General features: G+C 36.0%; 1 protein-coding gene across 1 annotated transcript in view; it reads right to left on the minus strand.

The window, feature by feature from the left end:
* Positions 1–19,151, minus strand: part of LOC115944346 (heparan sulfate glucosamine 3-O-sulfotransferase 5) — a 256,509-nt gene that overhangs the window by 147,056 nt on the left and 90,302 nt on the right. Inside the window, exon 2 of the mRNA XM_081828836.1 lies at positions 3,968–4,156. The gene's annotated coding sequence lies outside the window, so the exon portion shown is untranslated. The remainder of the gene's footprint in view (positions 1–3,967; positions 4,157–19,151) is intronic.

The following is a 19,151-nucleotide window of genomic DNA, read 5'->3' on the forward strand; positions in this document are numbered from 1 at the left end:
GGTATATTCATTTACATAAATTGTCACTTTCATTTTCTATTTCTTGAAACTGAGAAACTTCAGATAAATGTAGATTTAGTTTTCCTACCCCAGACTCTCTAAATCATCATTTTGAAATCAAATTACACAGCTTATGCTTAAAACATAAGGGCCAGATTCTATCTTCAAATACACCGCCCACTCTCTAACAGCAGAATTTGGCCCTAAAAACCCATTAACAAATATTGTCATTAAACTAAAGAGCTAATTACTTTGGATTCAGACAGAATGAACAAAATCATAGGCCAACCGCAGCTGCTAGTAATAATGGTGAGACTAACCGTATGTTACACTGGAGATTAAAGAACAAAGACATATTAACACTAATGTAACCAGACATATAAAATTGTCCTCCAAATGGAGGAAACTGCTATAGTTGGAAAATTCTTGAAAGCACATTGGAATTATCCGATACAAGAAATAAAGGATATTTCTAAGGAATTAATTGTCATAATTTGAAGTTATCAGTGTTTAATGAAGAAACTGAAAATTTTAGTGTATTGCAATATCCACAAATGAAGAGTCATATCTAAAAATCATTTTATCTAATTGGAAGTACTATCTTCATATTTAGATCAGTTTAATACTACAAGATGCAAGAGCCTTGCTTTGCGGCTATTTTTTTTTTTAATTTTGTGACTGGCTACTTTTACTTAGCATTAGATTTTCAGAGTTCATTCATTTCATAGCTTGTACTAGTGTTTTATTCTTTCTTTTTTTTAATAGGATAAATTATTATTTTTATTTTTTTAATTTTATTTTATTATGTTAATTACCATACATTACATCATTATGGCTATTTTAAACAAACGTTATCAGGACTACCTTATAGTTCTATAAAAGTAAATTTCCCAGATAACTGAATATTTTCCCAACCCTTGAAAAATATTTTCAAATTACATTAATAATACATAATTTAGAAAAAGTTTTACATACCCTGACAAGCAATAAAAATCAAACATAATTTATCAGTTGAGCATAACCATTAATAATATTTTGCTATATATCATTCCACTTTTCTTCCTATGCATCTGTCGTTCTTTTAATAAAAATGGGACCACATCAAAACATGGTTTGTAACTTGTTGTTTTCATTTACAGTATATTATGAGCATTTTGTCCACACCAATAATTATACTTTTACTACAGAAATTTTAATGACTTTGCAACTTCTTAAATTGAGAATAATAAACACATTTTAATCTTTTCGGGTATCTCACAAATATCATTATTATACTGTTTCATAATAACACTAACACTCTCCAGAGATTATTACCCAGCTAAGTCTCCTTTCTCCCCTACTAAATGGCCCCAGATGGCTCTACTGTTCTAAAGCTGTATGTGACTTTTAGCTCTTTTTCTCCTTCAATATCAGATTTCCATATAAAGCTGACCAAACCTGAAGTAGACCTAAATTGGCTGTTTTCATTTTTAGATTAATGACATGAAAGATTATCTACTGACAATGAAAATAATTAACAATTTTAAGTTCAATTACACTAATAAGTACTCAGGTATTCTCTTCACTTCTTCAACCTTCATCTAGGATGAAAAATTTCCTTCTAAACTTCCTTACCCAAGAAATCATTACTGAAAAACATTTGCTTAGTTTGTCTTGTTAAAAAGTCACACCTCGGCAAACTGATGTTGACTGCTCTTTGTATTAATACAGCAAGTTTAGAAGAGAAAAAATGCAATTATATATGAGGGGACCAGACTAGAAGATCTTAATGGTCCATTTCTGCTCTAAAACTTTATGCTGCTATGCTTTAATAAAGTTTCTATAATTTATTCTTTTGTTGTATATTTTCCTTCCTGAGTATGGAGGCTGTCTCACTCAGGTTCCCTGAAATTACATAGTAAGTTTTCTTTAGGGAGTCACAACTTAAGATAAATATGCCGATGATAATGAACGTGACTCACTTGAGGACACTATTTCATTCTCTCTCTACCTGCTCCTCTTCAAAGAAAAAAGGAAAAGAAAAAAAAGAAAAAGAAAAAGCAGAAGAGTAGTTTCTATGTTTCTCTGAAATAAAAATATTACAGAAGACTTGCACTAAAAGCTTTATTAAATATTACTTGAGAACTTCTTTGAACCATAAACTTGTATGGTACCTATTTGAGGATTTTACAGTTTGGGTACTACAAATTTTAGGATTTTATCGTCAGATGTGGCAGTGAGAGCATTGCCTATTGAGAACAATACTGACAACAAATGCATGTGAAAATTCATTATTACATTAATCTAATTCTGTAAATCTATAGATTACTTGAAAAAAGTGCTACCTTGTTTTATGCATGTCTATATTCATTTTCTTTGTGTAATACTAATAACTAATATGTGTTGCTAATTGCCGCCATGGGGATATACTTTTTTTTTTTTAAGATTTTATTTATTTATTTGACAGAGAGAGACACAGGGAGAGAGGGAACACAAGCAGGAGGAGTGGGAGAGGGAGAAGCAGGCTTCCCACTGAGCAGCGAGCCTGATGTGAGGCTTGATCCCAGGACCCCGGGATCATGACCTGAGCCGAAGGCAGATGCTTAATGCCTGAGCCACCCAGGCGCCCCTACTTTTTTTTTTTTAATTAAGGGTTTATTTTTGCCATTTGGTATTTTATGGACAAGAAACTTTACAATATGAACATGTGCACACAAAAACTGACAGAAAAAATGTCTGTAAGGCTACAATTCAATCAGAGGATTTTAAAAACCTCACTCTTCACTACAAAATAAAATCATGTTGTACCCTTAAGGAATCATCACAATTTCAGTTCTGAATATGCCTCTACTAATCACTTTTATCACTGGAGCAAAAAAAGCAAACTTTACATAAACTTAAAATTGCACATAATAAAGATGAAATTGCTAAATGAGATAAAGAAATATAATAAAGTGATATTCAATAAATGTGCCTGTTACCTGTTATAAAGATATCACATGATTTAGAAGTTTTTATCCACAAAGGACAATGAGTAGCTAATGATGTGTTAAGTAGATCTGTTCTTTTGAAAATTTAACGCTGACTTTTCCAAATGAAGAGAAAAAGAAAAAAACCTTCAAAAATGAAGAAATGCTTAGCTGACTCTGGTAATAACTCATTATTTCTGTCTTCTTAGATAGTTCTTGGAATTGATCCAATAAGTATAAACATCTGAATAAATTAGAACATTACAGAAAACAGAGAGCAAGCTAAAGACAGCGATGAGCGCATGCTCACTCTGAAAGCAATATAGGGACCCCTGGGATTTAGCCCATCATACCAAACTTGAAAATCAAGGTGTATCAAAGAGAACTAAGAATTCAATTTTGGGGGGGGTCAAAAAAGGAGCACTAATTTAGCACCTCTGTGCTAAGTGTGCCTTCCTTATTTATTCTTGTAGCTGAAGGAAACAAACAACAATAAAACCCCATTTAATATAAAGTTTGAAAATTAGAAGTATATTGTTTTGAAAGCCAACTTCAGCATTACCCAAAGGACCAAGACCCACCTTCATCAGGATCATTTGGGGGCAAGTAAGTAAAAATGCAGGTTGCTGGGTCACATCTGAGATGCAATGAATCTAACTCTCTGTGAAATATGCCCAGGAGTCAGAATTTTACAGACCCTAACCCCCCTCCACGTGATGCTCACCCACATTACAATTTGAGAACCACTGTGATTATCATGATTTTTTTGTGTGAAACTGATTATCAGTTATCAAGTTTACCACTGAACCTTGCTTATATTTACATTGACATGACATATAATGACTTTCAAAGTTTGCATTTTATTTTCCCTTCTTGGTGTGAACTGTTCATAGATGGCTATTTTCCCCACATTCAGTAACTGCTTTTACTTTTATATATTTTGTTAAATATATTAAATATTCACTTCTGATGTAATTAAGAGTACACAGCAATGTGAGTTACTTCCAAAATTCACTTACCTTCAAATCCTTATGCTTATTCAGAAAGTTCTGAGCATGTGTGATAGAAATTTTCAAGAAGAATATATGCAGTAGATTCTCTAATTTCCACGTATTTCATGGCTGGCCAAGGAGACTCCTGGAGCGGACACCAGAAAAGCCATTGAGAAGGGAAGACACCAATGCTGGAGCCTCTGGGTACCTGATTATCTTTGAACAGAAGAGAAACACAAGTAGTCGGTCACCTGAAATTCATAGAGAATCTGCTATGGAGAAGGTTATTTTCAGTAAACGGGCAGTGTTACTAAATTTAAACTTGGCCTGGGTTTGCTGCTCCCTGATTTAGCACAGATGTCATTTAAAATTTCATGTCATTGTGAAGGCAGAATTGCATGATGATGCTGCCTGCAGAGGATTCTGGTTGAATTCATATGGCTTTAAGTGACTATTTCTTCTAAACACTGCATCAAGTGGTATTACTTAATTTTATTTTTGATATGCAGATGCTAGATTTTGGTGCTGAATTTCTTTCTAAGTCAAGGTTGATGAGTTCTCTTGGAAATATATCCTTACGTGAGCCTCTATCACAACCCATAAAAGATAAAATGTGATACTTTTACAAAATCCCAATGGAATCATCTGGTACTTTTGCTATATTTTCTTTCACATGGGTAATGCTTGCCAAGATAATTAGACATAAACAAAAATAATATCCTTTCTAGTCAATATGTGTTTCCTCCTCGGGGAAACCAAAATTCTAGCACTTTGCTGAATGAGTTAAGCAGAGATTGGTAGGGGCTAATGGAAAAAGAGATTAAAACATCTGATTTTAAAACTGGTAATTGACAATGCAAATATTCTAAAGAGTAGAGAAAGCAACATATACAGATAAATACAAAGTCAAATACAAAGTGACAAGAGTATAATATACATGTAAGCATAGAGTACACTATAAAACAATAGTTTTTCATAGAAGACTTTAATGTTTGGCCACCCAGAAACCATTCCCAACTTTCTTCTTCCTTGCTACATCCCACAAATAAAGAACAGAAAATCAAATCAAATGTTCACTTTCCCCATCCCCCTACGGCTAAGAATGGTTATGTGATTCCATTCTTGCCCATTAGCTGTAAGAAGCTATAAGAAGTATGCTGGGTAAATCCAGGCAAAAATTTGCTTTATCACAGAGGGAGACAAACCATGAGAGACTATTAACTATAGGAAACAAACTGAGGGCTGCTGGAGGGGAAGCGGGTAGGGGGATGGGGTAATTGGGTGATGGGCATTAAGGAGGGCATGTGATGTGATGAGCACTGGGTGTTATACGCAACTGATGAATTACTGAACTCTACATCTGAAACTAATGATGTACTATATGTTGGCTAATTGAATTTAAATTTAAATTTAAAAATTTGCTTTCTTGATGAGAGATTCCTGTCCCTCTTCTCTATTTCACATAACTGCTTGCCTTGAATGATGAGGATGCGATATTTGCAGGTAGAGCAGTCATCTTATCATCATGATGTAAAACACAATGAAAATCTAGAAAAACACAAAGGTATAGGTCCTCCGTTGATGAGCTGCTGAACCAACACTACTAACTGCTTCCTTGGAATTCTATTTGTTTACACTGCTGGGTTTTCTGTTGCTTGCTAACAGAATCATTGCAGGTTGAGAAAGTGTTGAAAAAGCATTTGTTAAAAAGTAAATGCCATTGCTATAATTGTAGTGATATCTATCTTTTTACATTATTATCTGCAAGTTCTCATTCTGTGGAGTCAAGGACAGCCTTTATTAGGCTGGTTGAGGTTGGAACTTGCTTTCTTTTTTACTTCTAGGAGAGCTGTACATGTGGGGAATAATGGATCACAGGATAATGGTAACTAATTAGAATAAAATGAAATGGACAGCCTAGTCTAGAGCTGGGTTTGGAGGAAGAGGGTCCAGTATCATGGTTAATAAAAGGATCTCATCTTTGCTTTAGTGCCAAAGCTATCCCATTAGTTGAAATCTCAGTGGAAGAGTTTGAAATTCCATTACAAAATTCATTCTTAATATCTTGTGACGTCCTGTGGATTCTGTTTGAAATATTGTTCCATCCATCACTTCATTACTTCTTTTCATCAATATTCATCACAGTCTGAGCTTTCACTATCTCTTTCCTAGACTATTGCTATAGGCTCTTTAACAGATTCTCTTCTTCTTATTTTTCTTAAACATTCCAGTGTGTCCTATAATTACTTTAAGATTTAACTTCTTAAAACATTTCATTAGATCCCTCTTCTGTTCAAAATATAAGAGCTCCTTTTGGTCTATTGGATTAAGTCCAAGGTCCTTAAATCGGCATTTAAGTCTCCCCATAATATAGATATAATTAATAATAAAATATAGATTCTTCTAGATTTCCTATCTCCCTTCCCTAACACTCTACATGGTTTGGTGGGAGGATATGTCTCCACTGCAGAGGTGCACCTAAGTAGCTTAAGATAATCCATCTATCTCAATCTTTACCTACAATTTTAGGAATAAGCACATGACCTTAAGAGGTTAATGATCTCCATTCTGGGGTCTTCTTTGACCTATTATGTAAAAAAACAACTTTTGCTTTTCTTGCTGGACATAAGCATGTGATCATGTAACATTTGGAACTACTGGCAACCATCTTGGGATCATGAGAGAACTTGCCACAACTTCAGTCAACACCAAGGAAATAGCTGAGAAATAGAAAAAGAGGAGCTGGGTCTGAGCATGTTGTTTCACCCCTGGACACAGTTTTGCTTGTAGGTAGAATACTCTGAACTTTTCAGTTATGTGTGAATTTATAGACTCTTTTTAAAAAATTATTAGTAGTAAGCCAATCTGGGTTGGTATCCTCTATTACTTGCAACCAACAAGAACTTTGCAATGTATTTATGTTTTTGTGCATCTGCCATTTCAATCATTCCTACTTCTCTCTTATTTCTATTCTTTCTTTAAGAAGATCAAGCCCTCTTCCTCCATGATACATTTCCAGATTCTTCTAATTCATAGTGAGAGAACTCTAATTTAAACCATGTTATTTTTCATTGTATGTACTAATAAGAGCACTCACTAAGATATATGATGCTATCATTTCATTCTGACTCTCAAATCTTCAGCTTAACATTTTCTTCTCTTATCTCCCGATTTTTATTTCTAACTGAATAGTTGACATCTCAACTTGGATGTCTTGAAGGCTCTGCAACCTGAATCTTTCTATAACCAAACTCATAAAAACCTTCCTCTCAAGCACAGCTTTCCTCTAGTTTCCCTGTTTTGTTTTGTTTTTTTAAAACACCACCATCAACATCAGTTGGAGAAGCCAAAAACCAAGATCTTCAACATTTTAAAACGGAATCAGAGTAGATTTGATTCTTCTTTTCTCCTTCAGCCCCAGGATTTGATCGTCAAGCCCTTTTGATTTTATTTCCTAGTTTTCAAATCTACCCACTTTGTCCATTTTCTCTCTATGTCCTCTCCATATTCTCTCTCCTGCTCCACTACCATCACCAGAACCACTAAGACATTATCTGCTGCCTGGAATGCTGCTTAGACTTTTTTCTTTTTCCCATCTCACATTTTGTTTCCCTCCAATATTTTTTCCTTGGGGCAGTTAGAGTGATCTTTTAAAAATACACAGTGGAATGTCAGTCGTTTGTTTAAAAACCTTCAATGCCTTCCCACGGCTCTTAGGGTAAAGAACAAGGCCATATCACCCAATCCCTACCTAACTCTCCGGCTTCATCTCCCTGGAGGACAGTGACCATTTCTGTTTTTAAATACACTCAAGTTTAAAAAAACCCAACATTCATCAGAATGTTTAGCACATAATAGGCACTCAATAAATATGTGTTGAACGAGTAACTGCCTGGCAGTAACTCTTGAACCATGAACCACACTTTGTCATTTTTTCTTGTATATTCTATTTTCTGTGTTACTTGTAAGTACATTGAAGATAAAGAAGTGTCATGTTTCTCTGTAACCTACAGCAGAATGCTATGTGAGTAGGAGGAGTTCAGAAGGTATTCAATTACATTGCTATTGATATTTCTACTCTGATTTCCTTTTTAAAAGGTTGAAGTTCATTTTCTCACACAATGGGTAGTTATCACTTGTCTATAAGATTAAAACTGAATAAGGGGAAATTTATTAGGTGCAAATAATGGAAGTAAAAAATAGAAAACTTGTTTCCGATCACAATTCTATGGAATTTGCACAGGTTAATTATAAAGGACCGGTTTTTCTGCATCACATGGAAAAGCTTCACATAAGCCCTGAGTTATGTGGACAAACATTCAAACATGTTTGTAATTTTCACTGTCATTTTTTCAAATATTTTATATCTTTCTTTAGAAGTCTTTACCTTTGAAAAATAAAAGCAAAATTCAATACTTTAAATAATTAACAGCTGAAGTCTTTTTTGGGTAGAGACTGATTTTGGAAAATTAGGTATCCCAAGTACAAATTAATTCTTAGTTATTGGATATTTACCTGAAAGGGTAAAAAAGAATTTCAGAGATTCAAAGGTAAGTATGAAATTTTAGCCTATGCTATAAACTGATATTACCCAAAATCAGAGAAATATTTCTTAGGGTAGCCTAAAATGAGAACACACATGAGCAACCCAAAAGCAATGAAACAGGAAGACACAGGGATGCATGCTTCTCAAAGGCTTCTGACTATTAGCTGTGGCCAGATAATGTTTTCCAAGTTGGGGAATGACAAATGGAATTAGGATTGAGGAGAGCTAAAGGAGGAAAGGCCAAGAAATACAAGAGTAGACAATGTGAATTTTCTACCTGAAAAAAAATTCTTTTTTTTTTTTTTAAAGGTTTTATTTATTTATTTGACAGAGAGAGCGAGAGAGCACAAGCAGGGAGAACAGTAGAGGGAGAGGGAGAAGCAGGCTTCCCGCCAAGCAGGGAGCCCGATGTGGGGCTCGATCCCAGGACCCTGAGATCATGACCTGAGCTGAAGGCAGATGCTTAACCATCTGAGCCACCCAGGCGCCCCATGAAAAAAATTCTTGAGCAGGTTTGACCTTCTGTTTCTTAAAAATTAGTTGAAGTTTGCCTAAGGGATATTTATACAAGAGATAATTGCCTTTGGGTTTCTACAGGCCTGTTGTTCAGTTATAAATATCTTCTAGTTTTCTCAGGATATTGAATCTGTTAGGGAGTTTGTAAAAAATTTTTTTTAAAAAAGGAAAGAAATAAAAGACAAGGAATCTTTCTTCATAGAACACATTTTGAGAATGACTATAGTTGTCCTAAAAATCAGAGAGCAGGATAATTTAGTTTTTCTCTAGGGTATTAAAAGACATTTTAGAAAAGCAGTGATTCATGATTTAATATTTAACTGCTTTTCAAGCAAAATAAGAAATTCTACCAGGGTACAGACATGATTTTTTTTTTTTCTGTAACCTAAGTTCTAAGGGATAGGCTGAAGTGGCACTGTTAATTTCATTCCTCTTTAATAAATAAAAGGTGAGCTTAACTACATGATGGAAGGACAGATTCTTATGCTCTTCTTTACACATGCTTCTTTCCTGTATAAAGGAAAAATGATTTTTAACTGTAGAGTATTTCACTTGTGAAACATTTCCATTTTATTTGTTCATTTCTTTATTGATTGACTAGATTTGTCCTTTTGCATGAAAACTGATATGTGTTCTAAAATTATAGCATAAGCCTTTTGTATTTTTTAAAAATCGATTCTTCTGTTAAGAGTATGAGATTACCAATGAATGTCACTGTCTTTCTATAGTGCTGTATCATGATTTTTAAAAACACATGGAATAAACTGCATGGAGCACTGGGTGTTATGCACAAACAATGAATCATGGAACACTTCATCTAGAACTAATGATGTAATGTATGGGGATTAACATAAGAATAAAAAACAAAACAAACAAAAAACATCCAACCAACCAAAATAAAAAAAAAAAACAAAAAAAAAACCACATGGAATAAAGATGTTTGTTAGAGTGCTAAAAAAAAGAATATGAGATTGCCCACTTATGTATACTTTATGTGGGTTTTCCTCTCATTCTTGCATAAAAATGCCAAAAGATTTATTTACCTACCTTTAGCTCAAAGATTAAAACACCCTATAACAAAAATGAAAACTAAACAACTAAAAGCCACATATAAGACATCCATAATTATCCCAAGATGATCAACCTTCTGTGATGTTCTCAATAAGAGTGACTGAAGAGTTTGGGAACTCCCAATCCTCCATTAAGGAGATCTGGAAATAATGTCATTATAAGGAGACAGGATGTAATGTGATTAGAGAAGCTAAAATTGTATTATAATAGGGAGGGGGATGGCTAGATGACAGTAGTTAAAATGTTTTCTTTTTGAGAAGATCCATCTCCCATAAAACAATTCTTACACAGCACCCTAGAGTTTTGTGGAACATGGTTTGGGCACCATTAGCTTTGAGAGTAAAGGAGAGAAAATCCAAGAATCAGAAGTTGCCAGTGTTGATCAAGATCTCACATCCTGATCTCCTTGTAGCTGGAGAAGTCATTTACTTAGAAGATTCCTCAGACTTCCCTTTGATCTGAATTGCACATCCCTCACAACCATTCATGTTTACTGGTCAGCTCCCCCTATGACTGCTGGGTCAGAGAGAGGCACTGTAGATAAAGGACATAAAGGACACCAATATTTTGGACACAGTAGTGGAGTGGTTCAGGTAGTTCAGTCCCTTGGAAGTCTGATCAGAATGATGTCGTCTCCTTGAGTTTAACTCTCAGGCTGATAATGCAGAAATTCAGATTCTGAGTAGTGACAAATTCCACAAGTGCATTATGGGGTTCATGATAGGCTGCCATTTATCCTGCTCCTTCTAACACACTGATCTTCTTTACTCTGTGGCTCTGCCATGGGCATTTTTTCAGGTCTTTTAAAAAAGCGATCATTAAGGGGCACCTGGGTGGCTCAGATGGTTAAGCGTCTGCCTTCAGCTCAGGTCATGATCCCAGGGTCCTGGGATCGGGCCCCGCATCAGGCTCCCTGCTCAGCGGGAAGCCTGCTTCTCCCTCTCCCTCTGCCCCTGCTTGTGGTCCTTCTCTCGCTGTGTCTCTCTCTGTCAAACAAATAAATAAATCTTAAAAAAAAAAAAAGCGATCATTAAAAAGCCTGTTATTCTTTATTCCTTGTACTATGGTGATAATTAGTACAAATCATACACAATTCACAAAAGACACAGATATGTTCAGTCTAAATAATTACGTAAATATTGGATACTTATAATAGGTTGAAAATTGTGTGAACTTACATAGCTCTACTCATAATTTGTAGAATATCTCTGTACTTACAAGTTTTTTCTTAGTCAAATGTTTATTCTTTACTCCTTCCTACTTTAAACTGTATTTATTTACTTGCTTTTGATTAATAAGAGTTAAGGGCATAGACTATGTGGTCAACATTCCTCTGCCCATAGTAGAATGTCTGGCTTACAGCAGATGCTTAATGCATGATGATGATCACTGCACATAAGATTTTGCATGAGTGCAAAAGAGAAAAATGTTTCTAGCCTTTATCTACTATCATTTTCGTTTATTTCTAGAACTGGGAAGACAGAAGATTTGCATTACTTCTGAGCACAGGCATGATGCATTTAGATATGCTTTTCCATCTTTCCACAAGATAAAATATATGCCATATAACAATTGGTACTGCAATTTTATGCTAAACTGAAATATTTTAGACTTTGATGGGCTCAACAGATATATACATACAGAAAAGATAGATGTCAAAGAACAGGAAAATGTTTAACTATCTCTATCTTAACACTGCTAACTATGAGCCATGTTATCAGTGCTGTTTTCTTAGAATGTTTCTTAGGAAGTGAATTACACATACTTTATATGATAACTTTAAAAATGGGTCTACCTATGCTAAAATGATTTGAGATATATTCTGGCCTTGTAAAAAATGGAAGTTTTAAATGTGTTCCAAAAATTCTTCACAACAAAGACTAACATATTTTTGGTAGAAGGCAAGGTCAATGACACTGAGAAATGTAGGAAATTCATGTGTTAATTTAGACTACTGCACAGCATGGAGGGTTTTTTTTCTCAAGTGTATTTGGCAAAAAAAAAAAAAAAAAAAAAATTAAGAAGCATGATTCCTCCTGTTAATGTTTTCAAGGGAAAGTTCAAACAAGTCCAAACTAACAAGGTATTAATGTTGGATTGTTATGGAAATCTCTCTGAAATGGGGCTAGGTCATGTGGCTTCTAATTCAGTCTCTAATGGCCTGAGATATACAGTTCCTACCCAAAGGGTTTTTATTTTGTCTACACACATGAAAAGAGGTCTGACCAAACCAGGGGTTTTTAAACCTTGGCTGCACATTAGAATATACATGGATTTAAAAAAATACCCATAAGCAGGCTCCATCCTCAAAGATGCTGGGTCACTTGGTCTGCAGTGGGAAAAAGGAGTCTTGTAAATTACCCAGGTGATTATAATATGCAACCTGAGTTGAGAATCACTGAATGTATACCTTCTAAGCATCTCCAGTGCCCAAAGTTTATCATTTTGGAATTTCTGGGAAAGTGCCTTTTAAATACACAGGCACACACGCACGAGCACACACAAACACACACACACACACTTGGAAATTTGTTCATTAATCTGGACTCTCTAGTCTGATGGTAGTTTTCTACATTAGTGAGCTCTAGATTTTCAACTAACACCCTGCATGCAAATCAGATAAAGTATTAATTAACAGGGAGGGTAGTTAGAGGAAAGAGAAGCAGAGAAACAAAATATAAGTGCTGTCAGAATATAAACTTTCTAATATTGTACCTGCTTATCATAGAATACATATACATATAGAATTATATATAGACTTTTAGAATTCTAAGCTTTTTATAATTCTTCTACTTTGAGCATATCTTAGCAACTATGAAAAGATAATCATGATAGAGGAAACAAAGTTCACTGCTACAGAAATACTGAGGATTGGTCTAATTAAAGGAGACAAATCTATTTCAAGGAAAAAGATACCTGATGATTGTTTACTGGATGAGTAAAACTCTCCCACATCCTAAATGTAGACCTTATGTTTATCTGATGATTGGAAAAGATCATTCCTAGGAAAATGTTAATGGCTTGGCTTTGCTAAAGGAAGATCCAGAATGTCTCTGACCCCAATCTTAAAACTGGCATGGGGTTTCTTTAGGGAGGGAGGGATAGACAGTGTAATTAGTAAGGATATCTGAATGAGACCTCCATCTCCTCTCATTTGTACTTCTCAGGCCACAGTTAAGGGGCTAGAGTTATGGTTTGAAACCAGGAGATGAGAACCATGGCCCTATTTTGCCACCTATATTCAGCTCTGGCCTCTATTTTTGTAGCTGGTGGGACTCCTTCCCCTGTCTTTGAGAACTGACAGCAGGGACAGAGTGCTAATGGTCATATCTGAAAGGCTGCCCAATTCTTAGATCCTCCTTTCTGGGTGTAGGGGTTTAATATCTAGAAAAAAGTAAAACCATAGTCACTAAAACGTATTTAAGTAGATAACATTAATTTGTTCATCCAATAAATAGTTATGGTGTGCCTTCTTTGTTTTAAGCCATGAGGATATAAAGATTCTTAGTTTGCAAGCACGAAACTTTATTCACTGACTTCATTAAACTGTTTTAAGTCAATTCTCAAGCTTTTACACACACACACACACACACCCCTTCCTTACTTTACTCCCCATTCCACCAGTAACTCATTTTTTTTTTTTTTTAATTCTTTACTAAAGTGACTTTAGGAGCTATTCAGTAGAACCTCTTCCGTTCTCTGTGCTTGAATTAATGATGATGTCTCTGATGCCAGGTTCCTATTCTTTCCCTCTGATCAAAGCCCCTGCACACTTTCTAACCTGGGGAAGGAGAGGCTTTCCATCTCATGATGTACATCCCATTATAGCTGCGTTTTTTTTAAATTCATAAACCACCAATTCATAAATCACTAATTTGCCATTTAAGTTTACTAGGCATGGCTCTTCTCAATTTATTTTTAATTCCCATCTGAAAATATCTCAATGAAAGGAAAGGACCCAAAATATTTCAATGTTAAAGGCAAGAATGTCAGATATGGGGGGAATGGGGAAAGGATCTATCTGGTGGACATCCACTGGTGGTGAAAAATATTTCTTGGGATTATTGAAATCATCCTTTGTCACTAAGCATAAGACAATGTTGTTGTTCTGACTTAAATGCTTCACGGAAAACGGGAGTAGACTCACAAATATATTTTTGTAATTTAAAGTGTAAAAAAAGCCCACCATGTAATCTGGACTCCCTTCTCTATGTAATTATAGTCATTTTCTAAAGTGTCTAGTATGAAAACACAGACCATACTGTAGTTTTCAGTAATATCTTATGAAAAGAGCATCTCAGAGCTTAAAATCCAGTATGCTGTTCTCTGCACTGCATCACCCCAAACTACCTAAGACACTTGCTTTTTGGATGCAAATATTGATCACATCACTGATGAAAGTCAAAGGTGCCCTGGGTTGCTCAAGAACATTATTCCAAGTACCATCACTCAGACCTGCAATGTTGCCAGAGAAACAAAGAAGCGTGAGGTCATCTGCCCAAAGTGATTTTGATATCAATGGGTTACATAATCAAAGCCATGAATCACCACTAAGACATGCAATAAGCAGAACAGGATTAAAAAAGAGAAAAGAAATCATGAGGTGATTCGTACGTAGCATTTAAAAGAGACCTCTTTTAGTTCTTTAGCTATGTCTAAATATTTAAAGAAACATCAGGTTATTTTAGACTACAAAGAAAATATCTTATCTCCCTATTCTTGCCAGGCCCTTTATCTGCAACTTCAAAAGACAATAATTGCTTTCTAAAAATTACCCTCTTTGATAAACCTTGCTTGGACAGTTTAGTGTGGAAAAGTCAAAACGTTCTTTTAGGCAGTTATATGCTTAATCAGGTCAAGAACAGATAAACACTGTTAATGTTTCCTCTTTTTTTCCTTCTCATTTTCTCCATGCTTTGTCTCTATTATTTCTTGTACTACTTCTGAAGCAATATTTTCCTTTTTATCTACCTTTATTATACATTCTCTCTACAACCACCCAGTTTTTTTATTAATTTTTTTTAAGGCCGATATCCACTGAGAAAGATAACTTTTCCATTCAACTCTTCTATCATGAAGGATTCTCAGCTCTTATCAGGTAAAGTCATAATGTGGAAATTTATCCACCTAGTAATAAGATCTCAGGTAATATCCCTTCACTATATTGATTTTGCAAAAAGCCACATCTTTTTTTTTTTTTTTGCTAGACTTTGAAGCACAGTGATGGCTCTCCATAGGCGATTTTGAAAAGGCATGTTGAAATGTCTCCAACTAAACTAGGCTAAGGAGATTGTATGGGATGTGTAATAGAGAACTATTAGAATGGGGAAAGAATTGCCACAGAGCAGCATGACCAGATCCAAGGGGTATAAACATAGTCATTTTCCCGAAACAGTCAGTTAAAATGTGAACTTCTCAGAAAGACATAAAATGACAACATCATAAATTAATTCTCCTTTCTAGATTGAAAGATCCATGGGGCAGGTGTCTTGTATCCTCAGTACCAAGTTTAATTCATAGTCTGTAGCTTCACTAGTCACTTGTGGCTTGAGTACTTGAAATGTGACTAGTTCAAGCTGAGATGTGTTGTAAGTAAAAAATACACACTGGATTTTGAAAACTTGGTGGAAAAAGAAAAGAATATAATATATCTTAATAACGTCAATATGGATTACATGTCAAAATGATAGTATTTTAGATATATTTTATTAAAATATATTATTAAATATATTTTTGCCTGTTTATTCTTACCTTTTTTAAGGTGGCTACTAGAAAATTGACTCACAATATATTTCTATTAGATAGCACTTGTCTAAAGAACTCTGTATTATGTGTTAAATGAGCAATGAGTGAATGAATGTTTGAATGAATGAAAGGCGCCTTCATCTAAAGCTAACACTACCAGAATGAACACTACCTAACTTTTGATAGAATGATACTCAAGAAAAATAGGTCAACAACTGTAGTAGACTTTATCGATGTCACCAACCCTTCACCTCTTCCAGCATCGATGTGCATTGCTACGTGCCTTTATAATCTCTCCTGATAAGGACATAGAATGTCTCTCCCTACTCCCTTTCTTTGGGTTTGGTCATGTGACTTGTTTTGATCAATGAAACATTAGAGAGCATGATGTGACCAAAGGCTTGAACAATGCTTACACTGTTGACTTTGCTCTCCAGTGCTTCTGCTACTATCGTGAGAACCTGTCCAGGCAGGAAGAGGATGGGAGACATGGAGAACAGAACTAAGCTGCCCCAGTAGAGCCCAAACTAATCCCCCGATGATTCCCAGCCACATGAGCAAACAGCTGAGATCATCACAGCTACCCAGCCCAGCATGGCCCAGATCAGCCAACTCCAAATGATTCTGAGACCCATGAGATAGGTACGTGCTTGTTTTTTTGTATGCCGCCAAGATTTTGTGGTTATTAACCAGTCTCTTCTTAAATACCTAGCTGCTACAGAAGTGTAATCTTCATAAAAGCTCAGTTGCTTTCATTTTTTTAATGTGACAATTCACATTGGAAACCTTAAGGTCATACTTGAAAATCCCCCTCTCTCTAACCTCTCAGGTAGAATATTTTTGGCCATGATGGCAGGTACGAGAACTAGCAAAGATACTCTAGCAGAAGCTGGCCAAATTCATCCCAGAGGTATAACTCATTGGTTATCATGGAGAGTTTTAAGGCAAGCATCAGCAGGCATGTTAAAACTTAAATGGAATTGAGTAGCACAATATAATTCTTATTTTTCTAAGCAAATGGTGGATTTATTAAAAAGGTCCCTTCCTAGGCTTTTTTGTTGTTGGTAGGGAAAAGCTGTTAATATATGAGTACTCCCAGCTTTGTTTTATCTCACTGCTTGTTGAAGACGGTACAGGCTGTCCACTCAAGTCACTCTTTACCCCCCCCACCAACATGCTCCTGGGAAGGTCCTACTAGCGCCTGATGGGTTCTTTGGGCTTTCGTGATACTCATACGAATGTTGACAGTGACAGAGAACAGGAATTATGGGCAGAAAAGTAGAAGGGGAAGATTAGGAGAACTGTCTTTTTTTAAAAGACAAAAAGCTGTAGAAGATCAGGGATGGCAGAGGGTTTTGTGAAGAAGTTTTACATGAGAGGACTCAGAGAAAGTAAGGATGTAAGGGACCATGGTTAGAAAAGGAAAGGAGGTTTTAACAAATGTTCCTACAGGTTTTGTTGTTTACATGATTTGACAATGTAGGTAGAAAACCTGAGTTAACTAATTACTTTTTAAAAAATAATACCACTTCTCTGAGACTGGCTTCTGAGGATCACAACTTCTGCCAGTGATGATCCTATATGAAAAGTTTAACATGGAATGGAGTCATAACATGGCAGAGAGAGTAGAAGAACACATAGGACCTATAGTAATATTCACTTCCCATATTGTTTACTAGCTGCTTAGCTGGACCATTCCAAAACTCATTTACTTGATTTATACCATAGAGATAATAATATATTCCATAATATATTCCATAGGTTGTCTTCAAGATTAAATAAGACAATGAATATTAAAATGTCTATCACATTGCTCAGACATAAGTGTTAGTTGAAATGTTGAGCACAGTATTTTCTTTGTGAAAATTCGAAGCTTGGTCTATAGTCACTGTAAAAGTTGACCTGTATCCCCAAGCTGTGCTCCAAAGTCAGTAGCAGCAGCTGACAGCTTAAGGAGTTGCTAATTGACAAACACAGCTTTATTTTCTTTACAGTTACTTTTGTGGAGGCCAAAGGAACTATGCTTCTTCCCAGCCATAACTGAGGAGGGGCTTCCCCAGGTGGAGCAGACTCAAATGCTAGGAAGCTCAACAAATAATATGAACACTTACGGGGACTTCTTATTTGTTTATTCATTCATTCATTTAAAAAGAATTATTTATTTTTATTTTAGAGAGAGAGAGAGTGTGCATGTGGGGGGGGGCGGGGCAGAGGGAGAGAGAGTCTTAAGTAGACACCACACTGAGAGAGGAGCCTCATGTGGGGCTCGATCTCACGACCCTGAGATCAGGACCTGCGCCAAAATCAAGAGTCAGACGCTTAACCGACTGCACCACCCAGGTGCCCCTCATGGAAGATTTTTAAATTAAATTTTTGAAAGATCACCTGATATGCTATTCCATTACTACCCTAAATTATTTTTTGGAGAAGACAAAAGAGGTTTACCCTTGATCAAAATAGTGTCACATACTGTTTTTGGAAGTGAAACGTGAAAACTAGGGTATTAGTGCAGGGGAACTGACTCTGGTCGGACAGAATTCTAGTTGTCATTAGCAATGCAACCAGTGAATCACAAGGTGGCATCTAGGTTTTAGATACTGCTCTGCATGAACTCTATAGAGTCTTATAGAAAAGGCATCGGCAATCTATGGTTTCAAGTTACAATACAAAATTGACGGCTGTAGGCAGCATCTTGCCCAAGGCTGCAAGGAATGCACATAAGAATAAATTAGCTGAAGAAGATAAATATGCTTTTCTGGAAATTGGAAAACACCAAGACAGCATCGTGCTTCTGACCTTACAAAATGAGGGTTTAGAGAGAACCGAAGTGCTAACGTGCGACCTAACCCACAGCTGTGAGACAGGGATGAATTACAAAAATCCACCTGGTTCTTCTTACACACTTGTGAATAATGCTTACTAGTAAATGGCAAGTCAGGATCATCATCAACAATAATGTGTTGGTATGTAGCCAGCCCACCAGCACAGATCGCCACACCGGAGCCCCACAGGTGAGAAGGACAGATGACAACAGGGTAACTGAGCAGATGTGGTTTGGTGAGCTGCTGCAGGGACGACCACAAGCTGCGAGGACAGATACAGCCTTGCAAGGACACTGAAGCACAATTTCAAGGTACACTGTGGAGAGCAGTGGACTGCTGCGAAGCAAGAGTGCCTGACAGATTGCTCTGACACACAGCAATCAGGGAGAGTGGCCCCGTTTCCAAGACAAATACCAAGCAAACCTGGCATGAAGAGCAGACTCTCAGAATCCCAGGCTCTGCCCATAGTCGTGGAAGCAACAAACAAGAAATCGTCTGCACATACAGGTGG

The sequence above is a fragment of the Leptonychotes weddellii genome, chromosome 8 (assembly GCF_054177405.1).
Source record: "Leptonychotes weddellii isolate Sample4059 chromosome 8, ASM5417740v2, whole genome shotgun sequence".
Taxonomy (NCBI): Eukaryota; Metazoa; Chordata; class Mammalia; order Carnivora; family Phocidae; genus Leptonychotes; species Leptonychotes weddellii.